Consider the following 14,155-nt stretch of genomic DNA (forward strand, 5'->3'; position numbering starts at 1 on the left):
GAACCCAGCATCTTCACACTGAGCTATATATATTTATTTATTTTTAATTTTGAGAACTGGTTTTCCTGTTTCCCAGGTTAGGTTCAAACTCATGGTCACCTTCCCTCAGCCTCTTAGAGTGCTGGAACTGTAGTGTAAACCCCTGAATCGGCTTCCTCCTCTTAAATATGAGAACTAGCTACTGCTCACAAGAACTACGAATCGGTTGCATAAGAACTAAATTGCCTTTTTTTTTTTTAAAGAGAAAAACACACAGAAAAGATAATGAAAAGCCAAAGAGACAACACAACCAACCCAATACAATAACAATACAGGTTTACAAAACAAGATGATAAGAATTTGACCATGGTTATGTTACAACCATTATATATTGTCACATTCAAAAAGGTTGCTTAGAATAGCAGATATAGACGTAAAATTGATCTAATCATATGAATATTAGCTGTTCTTTTTCAATAACTAATAAAATTAGTAGCACAGTTATTTTAGACACACACACACACACACACACACACACACACACACACACTTATGTCTTTTCCTTTTCCCCTCCTTCTTTCCTATTTTCCCCATCCCAATTACTTTTCTACCTACTTTGTCTTCCAGCAGATTTAGTGTTTCTATTTTAATATTTAGATCTTTGGTGCATTTTGACTTTAGTGCACAGTGAGAGACAAGGATCTATTTTTAGTTTTTGGCATATGGACAGCCAGTTTTTTCAGCACCACTTATTAAAGAGGCTCTCTTTCTTCCAGTGTACGTATTTGGCCCCTTTGTCAAAGATGAGGTGGCCTCATGTGTTTGTAGTTGTAGCTGTATCTTCTAACCTAGTCCATTGATCTTCAGGTCTGTTTTTATTCCAGAACCATGCTGATTTTATCACAGTAGCTTTTGTAGTCTAACTTCAAGTCAGGGATTGTGATGCCTCCTGTCTTACTTTTGTTGCCCAGAATTACCTTTGCTATTCTAGATCTTTTCTGGTTCCAGATGAATTTTAGGGATGATTTCTCTAGATCTGTGAGTATGTAAATGTTACTTTGATTGGAATTGCATTAAATCTGTATAACAATTTTGGAGGAATGGTCATTTTTACAATGTTTATTCTTCCTATGCAGGAATGGCTTTCCATTTTCTGAAATCCTCTTCAATTTCCTTTTGCACACTAATTTAAATTTTCACTGTATAGCTCTTTTACTTCCTTTGTTAGATTGATTCCTAAGTATTTCATTTTTTGGATGCTATAGTGAAGGGTGTGTTTTCTCTTATTTCTCTCTCGGTAAGTTTGTTGTTTGATTACAAGAATGCTATTGATTTTTGAGTGCTGACCTTGTATCCAGCTACATTACTAAATTTGGTTATTACATCTAGAAGTCTTTCAATGGAGTTTCAGGGGTCTTCTATGTAGAGTATCATGTCATCTGCAAATAATGGTAATTTTTTTCCTTTCCTATCCTAATTCCTTTTATTTCTCTCTCTTGTCTAATTTCTCTGGCTAATGTTTCCAGAACTATATTGAATAGGAGTGGTGATAGCGGATATCTTTGTCTTGTTCCTGATGTTCGAAATAATTGAAATAATTCTGTGCATTTAATTGTGGAAATTAAATAACACTCTCCTCATAACACACTAGATCTGTGAGTATGTAAATGTTACTTAAATCTGTATAACAAATCTGTATAACAGCTGAAGAGAATGTGTATCCTGATGTTGTTGGGTGGAACACTCGGTACACATGTATTAGGTCCATCTGTTCACAAGTTTGATTCAGTTCTATTATTTTTTCTCTTGTTTGGCTGCTCTTTCTCTTTATGACATTGTAACATTCCCCATTGTAACTGTATTATTGTTTATATGATTTTTCATGCCCATTAAGATTTATCTTACATATGCTCCCATATTTGTGCATATATATTTATGATTGTAATCTCTTCCTCTTCAAATCCTCCTAATAAGTATGTAGTGACTTTCTTTATCTCTTTTGAGATAAAGAAAGCTTTCAGTTTTTGTTCATTTAATATAATGCTGGATGTTGGTTTGTCATAGATGGCTTTTACCATATTGAGGCAAAGCCGACCTATATTCCAATTTTTGTAGGGTTTTATCATGAATGAGTGTTGAAGTATATGAGTTTCATATAGTTATGTGGTTCTTGTGGTTTTTTGTCAAAAGCTTTTTCTGCATCTGTTGAGATGATTATGTGATTCTTGTCCTTGGTTCTATTGATATGGTGTATTATGTTTATTGATTAGCTTATGTTGAACCATCCTTGCATTCCTGGGATGAATCCCACTTGATCATAGTGTACAATTTTCTTGATGATGTTGGATTCTATTTGCCAATATTTTGTTGAGGACTTTTGCATCTATGTTCATTAGAGAAATTGGCCTGTAATTTTCCTTTTTGGTTGAGTCTTTCTCTGGTTTTGGTATTATGGTAATACTTGCTTCCAGGAATAAGTCAAAGAGAATTGATTCCTTTTCTATTTGATTGAACAATTTGAAGAGTGTGGACATTAATCCTTCCCTAAATTTGTAGAAGCCACCAGGACCTGGGGTTTTCTTTGTCGGTAAGGTTCTAATTACATTTTCAATTTCATTTACTAAAATTGGGTTTTTCAGCAGTTTTACATCTTCTTGATTCAGCTTTGGTAATTCATGTTTCTAGGAATCTGTCCATTTCTTCTGTGTTATTGAACCTGTGAGAGTAAACTTTTCCAAAGTAGGTATTGATGATCTTCTGTATTTCCACAGGGTCTGTAGTGATTTCATTCTTTTCATTTCACGCTGTGTGGATTTGAATTTTTTCTTTCCTCTTTTTGTTAAGGTTGTCTAGGGGTTTATCAATTTTATTTATTGTTTCAAAGAAACAACTCAATTCATTAATTCTTTGTATTGTTTTCTTAGTTTCAGTTACATTAATTTCTGCTCTGATCTTTATAATTTCCTCCCTTCTTTTGGCTTTGGGCTTGACTTGCTCTTCTTTTTCTAGAAATCTGACATGCAGCATTAGGTTGTTTGTGTTTATTCCATTGTCTCAATTTGGGAGTATAGTGCTATAAATTTCCCTTTGAGGATTGCTTTCGTTGTGTCCCACAGGTTCTGTTAATTTGTATTTTCACTTTCATTGTATTGTAGATATTGTTCAATTTCTTCTGTGACCTACTGGTTGTTTAGGAGAGTGTTATTTAATTTCCATATACTTATGTAGTTCTTGTGGTTTTTTGGTCATTTATTTCCAATTTTATTGCACTATGATCAGATAACATGCACAGAATTATTTCAATTCATTTGAATTTACTTAAGCATGTTCTGTGGGCTAGTATATTAACTATCTTAGAGAATGACCCATGTGCAGCTGAAAAGAATGTGTATCCTGATGTTGTTGGGTGGAACACTCGGTACACATCTATTAGGTCCATTTGTTCACAAGTTTGATTCAGTTCTATTATTTTTTCTCTGGCTTTTGTTTGGCTGCTCTTTCTCTTTATGACAATGTAAGGTTCCCCATTATAACTATTATTGTTTATATGATTTTTATGCCTGTTAAGATTTATCTTACATATGCTCCCATATTTGTGCATATATATTTATGATTGTAATCTCTTCCTCTTCAAATTGCCTCCTAATAAGTATGTAGTGACTTTCTTTATCTCTTTTGATCATTCTTGGTTTGAAGTTTACATTGTCTGCAAACAAAATAGCTATCTCTGCTTTTTTCTGGGTTGCTATTACATGGAGTGTTGCTTTCCATCCTTTGACTTTTAGTCTATGAATTTCCTTCTGACTTAAATGTGTTTCTTGTACACAGCAAGAAACACATGGATTGATGGATTTTGTTTCTTAGTCCACTCTACCAGTCTGTTTCTTATCATTGGTGAGTTGAGGCTATTTACATTGATGGATATAACTGATATGTACTGGCTGGCTTATCAGTGTCATGTTATCTTTCTGTTGCTGGTTTTCTACTTTTGCTGTTTAATTGTTTGCCTTACTTAGTGGTTTCCTTCTGTTTTTGCTTTTGGGATTGCAGTTATCTTTGTTTATTTCCAAAGTATCTTTCAATACTATTTGTAGTGTTGGTTTGGTGGTCATGAATTTCTTTAATTGTTCTTTGTTGTGCAAGAATCTTATTTCTCCATCAGTTTTCAAAGATAGTTTTGCATCAATCTGGGTTGAAAGTTGTTTTCTTTCAGGACCTAAAATATTTCACTCCAAGCTCTTCTTAATTTGAAAAATTGTGTTAAGAAGTCTGCTATGATTCTGGTGAGTTTTCCTTCATAGGTGATCTGTTTCTTTTCTCTGATAGTTTTTAGTATTCTGTTTTTATGCTGAAATTCTGATATCCGAATTATTATGTCTGGGTGAAGATTTATTTTGGTTATGGTAACTGGAGTGCTGTATGCTCACTTAATTGTATATCATATTTTTTTCCCATGTTTGGAAATTTTTCTATTATTTCTGCAAATAGTTTTTGTATATCATTTGTGTTAATACCTGCTTTTTAATTGACACCTACCAGTCTTTACTGTTTCTCTTTGCATCATCTTGCAGCTATTGAGTTGTTGTTTCCTGGTTCCTTATTATTTTCTTTTATGACTGTAAGCTTCCATTCTGTCTTCAAGGTCTGAAAGTTAATCTTCAGCTTCATTCAGGTAGTTTTGCCAGATTTCCATGGAATTTTTAATTTCCTGAGTATCCCTGAATCTGTTTCATGCATTCTAATTCTGTCTTATATCGTTCTTTCAAGGTTTCCATCATTTTCTTATTTTCCTCTATTTTATGTAGATGGTCTTTAGATACACACAACATTTCTTTCATTTCATTTTTACCTGAGAAATTATTTCTGATCTGATTTCCTCTATAGATTCATAGAGTTGTTTCTTTACTTCAGTTGTTATCATTTCAGAAGGTTTAGTTGTATGATTTCTGGTGTCTTCCATTTCATCATCTCTTGGGTTTGTTCTTGGTGAGTTGGAGGACTGAGACTGCTTCTTGCTCATTCATTTTGTAATTTTCCTCTGGGATTCCTGTAGCTGGCCAGGCACTCTCCCAATGGGTTGCACTGGAATGCTGTCATGGACAGATCTTCAATCATCCAATATCTCTGTGGCTAGCCAGGGCATACCCCCTAATTATGGCACTGGAGACTTTTTTGCTCTGTGGTCTGTGAGACTGGCTGGGTGTTCCCTGATGTACTGCACTGGGTTGCTCTGGAGCTCTGGGCTGGGCAGAGCTTGGATCCTCTGTGCAGCTAGCATGAATGCACCTCCAGAGTATGGTGCTGTGGCCTTACATCTGGCTGGGTGGAGTTCAGAACCTCTGGGACCCAGGAAGCTAGGCAGAATACACACCCAGAGTGTGGCAGCATGGGGGTCTTGGGTCTAGCGGGGAGGATTTCAGAACCTCCGGGACCCATGCAGCTAGGCAGAGTGTGCCCCCAGAGTATGGTGGTGGTGGGACCTGCTAAATTGCTTTTGAGGGACTGACTCAATGACTGAAGGACCTCTTGCCAGGCTCAACCTCCAGTTTTCATCCCTTTCCAATACTGATGACCAACTTGTAACACACAGACCCTGGAGAGACCTTCAAGGTATATCTAAACCATTGCCCAAGAGCATCTGTTCTGACCTATCTCCTCCCAAGTGTTCTGAGGCTAGGAGAAGACCTTCCTATAATGAGAATAGCTTAAAATGAAAATCAGTTGTGGAGCCTAAGCACAAAAGTGCTGTTGGGCAACAGTATCACGGTTCATGACTGTGGTACAGCACACAGGATGAGATTACTCAGAGTCCATGTCCCAGTTTTACCTCCAAGGGCCCAGGGGTGCTGCTTTTTGCTTGTGATCCTTCAGTGTGAGATTCTCAGGAAAAAACAGCTCTGATCTGAAGCTTCTATGATATTTTATTCATAGATTCAGGATGCAAGGATAAAGCACAAATGTCAAATATCTGTTCAGGAATTCAGGTAGTGGACAGGGAGAGGACAGGGGAAGGAAAAGGTGGTCTGCTACATGCCTGAACTTAGAGATAATTTAAGTAATTAGTTGGAGTATGGGATGGACAAAGGCCAGAGCATACATTCCTTAAATCAATGTGCCAAGTAGTCTCAGACTTGTGACCCTGAAGACTATCTTCAATCTTTAACTCTGCATTCTGGGAGGTTTTGGACTTGTTGCTACCAAAGTCCCTCATCTCTGCATATTCATCTCATACATACTTTTGGTCTATGTCCCCACAGAGCAAGAGCAACAAAATAGATAAACAAAATGAAATATGGTCAAGAGCCAAAGCAGCAAATCTTGTTATTCCAGATAATTGTTTATTTATTTCTTCCTGGGACCACAAGGTCTCCCTTATCTTTTCCCTCTGCATATTTATTTAATTTTTTCCTATTTTCCTTGTAGAATTATCTTTACTTCTTTTTGTAGAAAAAAAAAAGGATGAGTTGTGAGGAAGGGGAAAGGGATTTTTTAAAAAACATGGATTTTTAAAAAGAGTAAACTATAAAAAGTACATGTAACCTCTCCCCAAGATGACTGTAAACTGCATGAATTGTAAACATGTACTAATAAAATAAAAAAAAATTAAAAAAGAACAAGGGCCAGTAACAGACTTACGCAGTCTTCAACCAAAGGATTTACAGTAAATATTCTAGATCTATCATACATAGTCCCAAATACTTTAGTACTCACATTACTTTATGTATCAGACAAAATACTACATATTAAATGTGATGGCCAAGCTACTGTAAGGTATATTGTGATTTCAGACATGATAAAGTATTTGAAATTGTACCTACTCATTAGCATCAATGAAATGCAACACACTAGGGGGTTTGATGTCTGGGTTCTAAATTTCTAAAAAGAAAGGGTGTAACTGGTTTAGTCTAATCAATGATTCATGTCCTCAGACTCACATGTCTAAAAAAACAAGCCAAGATAGATGCAAAAACTCAGTTTCATTCACTGTAGATAGCTTTTTCTTCCATGTTTCAAGCAACCAACCAACTCACTGACCAACCAACAAATGTGCTAGAGTCATTCTAACTGCTTGCCTTGTAATTTTAAAATCTCTATTACTTTAGAATCTCTGTTTAGTGGGCCCATATTTGTTCTTTCATACTGATCCAACATTGAATTCCTCTTACCATTACCTCACATTTCTCACCTGTACTGTCATATATGTCACACAAATTTCTAATTCATTAAAAAATCAAGCAGTTCCTTTAAGTGCAGCATACATCCTCATGGGTTGACTTTATATCTCACCTTTAGGGGCCTCTGAGACATGCTGCTTGCTGTAAGTTGAGAAGCAAAGAAGGTATGTGGGATGAGTCCTATTGAGGATCAGCAGTGTTTCTAAGGCAGCTGCCAAAGAAAGCCACTAGAGTTTCCTGAGAAGTTTGAGGCCAGTGTCCTTGGTGGGGAGAAGCCCCTTCTTCTGGAAGAAGACTCATCAGAACTCAGTGATCCAATGTTCCCAGCATCATCATGATTTTTCTCTATATGCTCCCAATCTAGAATCCAATTCCATTTTTATTAATGCTCTCACTTTTAAAGTAGCCTCCCTATGAGGCTGAGGGTCCATTTTGCATCTTAGGTAATTTCAAGATGAAATTCGGTTTTGATTTTCATATTAGTCAGATAGAGGCAAATCTGTAACATGCCTAAATATTATATTCCTAGAGATGAAATAGCTCAGAAGAGCAAAAAGTCTTATTTTACCTGTAGAGGCAGAAAATTTTTAGGTCAAGAGAACAAAACTACAACCAAAGTCATGGAAGCAGAGTCATATCTTTCTGTCCCATATAGGCTCTCGGATTCAAGCCTGTTTACAGACCCTGGATTTCCTGAAGCAGGGAAAAAGACTCAGTTCCTTGAAATAGGATCCAAGTATACTACTAAACATTTATGCTATTATCTTCCCTGGATTATCCCATATGAACTTCATCCTTTTAGTAAGGTAACTATGCTTGGGGAAAAGGAAATAGCTGAGGGCTTTTCAGGACTATCAGGCACCAGATCCAGAAAACTCAGAACATCACTGTGCTCTGCTAGTCAGAAAAGGGAATGGTGGAGGTTGGATATCAGAGTAATTTTGGCTCAGGTCCACGGTTCCAGTGGACTCCTGAACCTATTCTGTCGCTACTTCCTCGATTTTGTACTAGATCTTAGCCAAAAGGCTGAGAAGCAATACTTCATCAATTCTGGAATTCATAATTACAATCAACATACTCAGTTACTAGCAGAGACCCTACATTAATTCCCTAAACTATGGAGTGAGGAATAAAACACAAAGGTAGGCAATTAGAATCAATCTGACTAGAAAACCAGAACATTAAAATTAAAACCAAGAAATTAGTTCCACCATGAAAGGCTTGGGATGGTGATTTCTACTACATTCCTATTGAACTCACTTAATTGTCCTATGTGAGAAATACATGGATCTTAGAGAATAATGGTGGATTTTACCAGGTTAACTAGATGGTGAATCTAATAGTTTCAATATCAAATGACATGGTTTCACTACTTGATGAAATTAACAAATATTGTGGTACCTAGGAATGCAGATATTCACTGACAAATGCCTTTTCCTCCATATTTATACATGCCACTAGAAAGAATTCATTCTCAGTTAGCCAGGCAAATGATAAAACTTCACTGCTGTACCTCAAGAGTATATTAGTTCTTCAATTTATGTAATAATTTCTATGGCCTGTAGGTTTGTGATGAGTATCTTACCCCCCACCTCAAAGGTCCCTTTGTGTACTCTAGGCTGTGGCAGCCATCCAAGCTAAAGCATAAACCTGATAACAATGGCCAATGGAGAAAGCAAACTGACCTCTGCACTCTGAGATATAGGCAGTGAGATGGTGGTGGCGGTGGTAGAATGGGGAATGGGTACACTGGGTAAAGTATGATGGGCTTAATGCCACAAATGTGAAATCTAGTCCCCTTCAAAAACTACATGTGACTGACTGGCCTGGCTTATTACAGCGTGCACAACCCCCATGTCCTTCCCAGCCCAGACTTACTGCTGTTCAAACTTTTGAGGGGTCTGTGTCTGTCCTGTATTTTCTTAGGGAGCATCTCTTGGGGGTCCTCTCCCACCTAGTCACTGTGCTGGGTTGATCCCAGAAGCCTTGAAATAGAGTATGGTTTCTGATTCCTGGAGCAACTCAGTCTTAAACAATCAAAATTGTTTCCCAAAATAGCTTCTCATTAATCACTCCAAAATGGTTGACACCGCAATGAATTTCTTCTCCAACTTGAACTTGCCATGTAGAAGTTATTTTAGAGTAAAATCACATACTGTTTTTGTGATTTATAATAACTCTGGGCTTTTATTGATGCCAGTGCTGTCAGCCCAGCCCATTGTTTCTTGTTTAGGGTGCTGACCCTCTTCAGGCTTATTGGGTGCCTGCGGAGAGCAAGCTTCCTCCCTCGGAGCTAGAGTTAGCGTTTCACATTGCTGCTTTCTTTCCCCTACACTGTCTTCAATTTGTCAAGTCTCTGTAACTCCTAGAATTTTCTTTTCTCCTCACTGCTATTGTTTTCCAAGTGTCATGAAGTGCTACAGACATGGAGCATGCTACTGGATTTTACATTGCTATCTTCTCGGATTGGTTTTAAAACATAAAATTTGTGCTCTGTGTCCACTAGAGGGTACCAGTCTTAAAGATGGATTTTTAATTATGAACTAAAAAGCATGACTAATTCTTAGGATTATTAGTCAACCTTTTTTCTCAGCCCTGGGTAATTGTCATTACCCAATGGATTTGTGACCAAAGTGGCCTTGGTATAAAGGATAGAGATTTTTATGAGCTCAGCAGCATGCACTTCCACTTACCTATGACAGCCTGATTATAGCCACTGTTAAGTGACTAATTTACCAACAGCAGAGACCAGTGCTGAGTTCTGGATGTGGCACTGCTCTCTGGAGTGAATCAGCCAGCTAGTTGATTGATTACACTGGACTACTTCCGTCATGGAGAGAGGGGCTTTTTTTTTTTTTACTGTCATAGACATTCTAATATATGTATTTGCCTTCTATTTATGCTTCTGGCAAAACTGCCATTTATAGACTTTCAAAATACATTTTCCAGTATCCCAGTATTCTACCAGCATTGCTTCCTGTCAACCACATCAGTATGGAATTTTCACACTCACAGAATTTGCTGGTCTCTTACTATGTTACCCACCATCCTGAAGCAGCTGTTTCAACAGAATCATGGGATGACCTTTGGAAGACTCACTGTTCCAGCAAGGTGGCAATACCTTGCAGTGCTGGAGTAATGTTATCAAGAGTACTATGCACATTTTTAATCAGTGTATGATATACACTGTGTTTGTGTCTCATAGCAAGGGTTCACAGTTTCAGTAATCTAACGGTAGAAATGGAAGTGGTACCATACCTAATGACCATTATCAAAATTTCTTTCTGCTCTTCTAATTTTATACGAGGCTAGTCTATGGGTCTTTTTTTCCCAGAATGAGGAATTCTCCCACCATGAAACACAATGACAATTCTGCTGAACTATAAATCGATACAGCTACCAGCTTCTTTGGGTTCTTCACACTTGGTGTCAATAGGCTAAGGCATGAGTTATGATGCTGGCTAACTTTATTGATTATCAAGGGGAAGTTGGACAATGAATCTACAATGGAAGTAAGGAAAAATATGTCTGGGATTTAAGATGCCTCTTAGAGCATCTCTAAATGTTACTACCTTATAATTAAAGTCAGTGGAAAACTACAGCAATGCAATTCAGGCAAAGACTAATTATGGCTCAGACTCTCAGGAATAGGGGTTTAGGTTGCCCCTCAAGATGAAGAATCATGACTCTCGGAGGAAGTCTAAGGAAGTATATAATGGGTAATAGAAAAAGTACTTACTTACATAGATATGATCATGTAGTCAGTTGTAGAAAAGAGTACTGTAATTATAACTATTATGCATTTTATTCATGTATGAATAATATCTTGGTCTTCTTTTGTCTCTCATCTGCTTATCATCTAGTTTAAAATATATTGGCTTTACATCACAGTATTTAAGACCTCATTTACAGCATAGTATTTAAGTTACAGGATATAAAAAAAGCCAACACCATTCTATTGTGGAAAAAACCAGGACCGAATTGGATGGAAGACACACATGGAAGGTAACTCTTCATTATGCTGTCAGATGGGGGAAACTGAATTCCAAATCACCAGCCTTCCTTGAGGTTAAACAGACACTTACATACCTTTTAGGTATGAAGTACAAAAGGCTGATAGTAGGTTATTTTATACTTGGTTACATAGGCTGGGTCATATGTTGTCAGGTAGTGTTCTGGGATAAAGTGTTCTGGGATAAAGCAGGTTTCTTATCATACAGTAGGAAGTCAAGGGTTGGGTGAGGAAGTAGAATCAATTATTGTCCTCAATTGAGCCAGTCTGTCCTTGAAGGAAGTTAGCACAATAAGATGTACTTTCATCTATCTTACAAGTTACAGCTGGCATTGGAATTTGAGTCTAGCTAGGCTGAGCCTGCCTATCGTGTTCTCTACATAGTGTCAGGCTTACGATTTTTAAAATTTCCTTTACAATTCAAGACCTTCATATCTACTTCTGGGGCAAGAGTTAGTGTGTTTTTGGTGATATGCAGGATAGCTGTATTGTGTTATAAGGAAGCACAACTTTGCTATTACCTTTAATCGAAGTTTAATATATTTAAGAAGATGTATAGGGGTGTCAAGTTAAAAATAGATATACGTGGTGAGGATTAAATGTCACCTTGGCAAGGCTACATGATGCCTACATTCAAGGTCCAACATTAATCTCGGTGAAAAATATTTGTGAAAAATTTTGGATGAGATTAACATTTGAACTAACAAACCGAGTAAGCAGTTGCTTGCCAAAAAGCCTGTATAACTCATCCATTAAGTCAAAGGCCTCTGCAGGACACAAGTTTTGCCCCCTTTAAATAATAAAGAATTTTGCCTACAGGTGGTCTTCAACTTGAACTACAACATCAGTGATTCTTTGGGTCCCTTCTTGATGACCTTTGAACTGGAACTGGGTCCTCTACTTTAGGATGCCCAACCTGCAAGCTTTTCGATTCAGAGTGTGACATAGTCCTTCCCTGGCTCCAGCGGGCTTGCTCACCCTGCAGATTTTGGACTTGCGAGTCAGTCAGGTGAGCCAGCTCCCTAAAGTAAATTCTTATTTCTATGTATGCATACAACATCAATTTGTTTTCTTTGGAAAACCCTGACTTGCGCACCTCCATATTAAATTAACCACTCCACAAGGGTAGAAGAGGAAGAAAACAGTTTCATTATTGACTAAGCATTACTCCAGAATATGATGCTATAAAATGCAAAGACAGAAAGAAATTTCAGCCTATACCTCATTAAAAACAAGTTTTCAAGATAAATGATAATTGCTCTTTAAGTAAGAGGCATGATGGTATCACATCACATTTTTTTTCTTAATTCACTTGGCAATTGGAGTCCCTAACCATGTTAGTCGAGTGACTTTATCTAAAGGGGAAATTAACTTCTCAGTTCTTCATAATGGGGCAGTTTTGGAGTGAGGTGCACACTTAAGTTAGGCTCCTAGAAACTGGGAGAGAGTTCTTCCTTCATGATTACATCTCAAGGAGACAGTGTTCAATGCCTGAAAAAGACATTCCTAGGTTGTAAATCTGGAAGGAGGTTTATTTATATTTGAAAAGGTTTACAAACATCTCAAAATGACATGGAAAGAATTTGTGATAAATTTGGTAAAGAAAATGCTCTAGCTGGGCGGGGTGGCTCACACTTGTAATCCCAGCACTCCAGAGGCTGAGGTAGGAGGATCCTCGTGAGTTCAAAACTGGCCTAGGCTACAAAGTGAGTTCAAGGCCAGCCTGACCTGCATGGAGAGACCTTGTCTCAAAAAGCCAAAAAAAAGATCTAAAACTAAAAAGTGGTTGCCTCTTTTCCTTTTTAGTGGCAGGGAATATTTTCTCTTTAATTTGCATTAGCTTCACACTACTTATTATGCTTTTAGTTTCATCCTTGCTATTGTATCAAAAAGTCATTCATGTGTCCAACTAGCCGTTCACTGTATAACTATTCTGTACCACAATTTATTAATTCATTTTCTTCTTGATGGACATCCCAATGTTTTCTTGTTGGAAATATCTGGTGAAAATGTAGAAAGAAGAGCTCTACGTTAGTAGTGTAGAAGAATCACATAGAGAGTGGTATTATAAATTCATGCTAAAATTATCCAAGTTTTTAAACCAATCAACTTAAAATAATAGTTTTTATTACTCATTATATTAATCAATACTTACTAAAGTCTGAGTTTTTAATTCTTGTCGATTTCATATATGTCAAATGTAACCCTGGGGTTTTAATTTTCACCTCTGACTAGAAATGAGATTGAACATTTTCACTTCTTTCTTAGCCATTTATTTCTGCCTTTTTGCCCAGTTTTCAATTAATCATTTATTTCTTCTTTATATAATTTGTGTAGGTGTTAAGTATTCTGATTTATGCTCTATCAATTTCAAAATTATCTTCTAGGTTTGATAGTTGGTTTTATATTTTATTTTAAAAACATCTCAATAAAAAATCCTTAATTACCCTTAATTTTAGTCAATTCTTTTAGGTATGTCTGTGATTGTGTGCCCTAGTTAAGAAAATCTTTGGCATCACGGTTCTGAGGATATGAACTCATATAAAAATTTTTTAATTAAAAATTTCTTTTCATATTTAAATCATTAATTTCTTTACTTGATTTTTATGTGGGTATGAGATACAGTTCCCATTTGTTCTTTTAATAATGTATTTAACTAGTTTTTACAATGTCACAATTTTACTAATCCACTTCCGATCGGTTTTCTGAAACTTTAGTTCAACCCTGACTGATTGTCAATGGCGTTTCTGTCATGTATCTTGTACCCATATAGATAGGGGTTCACTCTGAAACCTCCCATTCAGAAGGTGTCTATGGTAATGAAGATAATTGAATAGATTGCATTTTTATTTTTGATTCCTATTTCAGTTCATTCTTCCACTGACAGTGTCTTCTGTCTTTATCTCTATCATTTTGTCTTTTTCTAGACTTTTTAAAGAATTTTTCCTTGACTCTGCCTTTTCTAAAATTTTATTTTTGTTTACATAGA

At 36.7% G+C, this 14,155-nt stretch overlaps 1 long non-coding RNA gene across 1 annotated transcript in view; it reads left to right on the forward strand.

Moving 5' to 3' along the window:
* Nucleotides 1–4,892: 4,892 nt before the first annotated feature.
* Nucleotides 4,893–14,155, forward strand: part of LOC134473494 (uncharacterized) — a 34,928-nt gene continuing 25,665 nt past the window's right edge. The window contains exons 1-2 of the long non-coding RNA XR_010043741.1: nt 4,893–11,159; nt 11,986–12,175. This is a non-coding gene — a long non-coding RNA (uncharacterized LOC134473494). The remainder of the gene's footprint in view (nt 11,160–11,985; nt 12,176–14,155) is intronic.

Source organism: Cavia porcellus, unplaced genomic scaffold (assembly GCF_034190915.1).
Source record: "Cavia porcellus strain 051 isolate PalLab524CR breed Dunkin Hartley unplaced genomic scaffold, mCavPor4.1 scaffold_27, whole genome shotgun sequence".
NCBI lineage: Eukaryota > Metazoa > Chordata > Mammalia > Rodentia > Caviidae > Cavia > Cavia porcellus.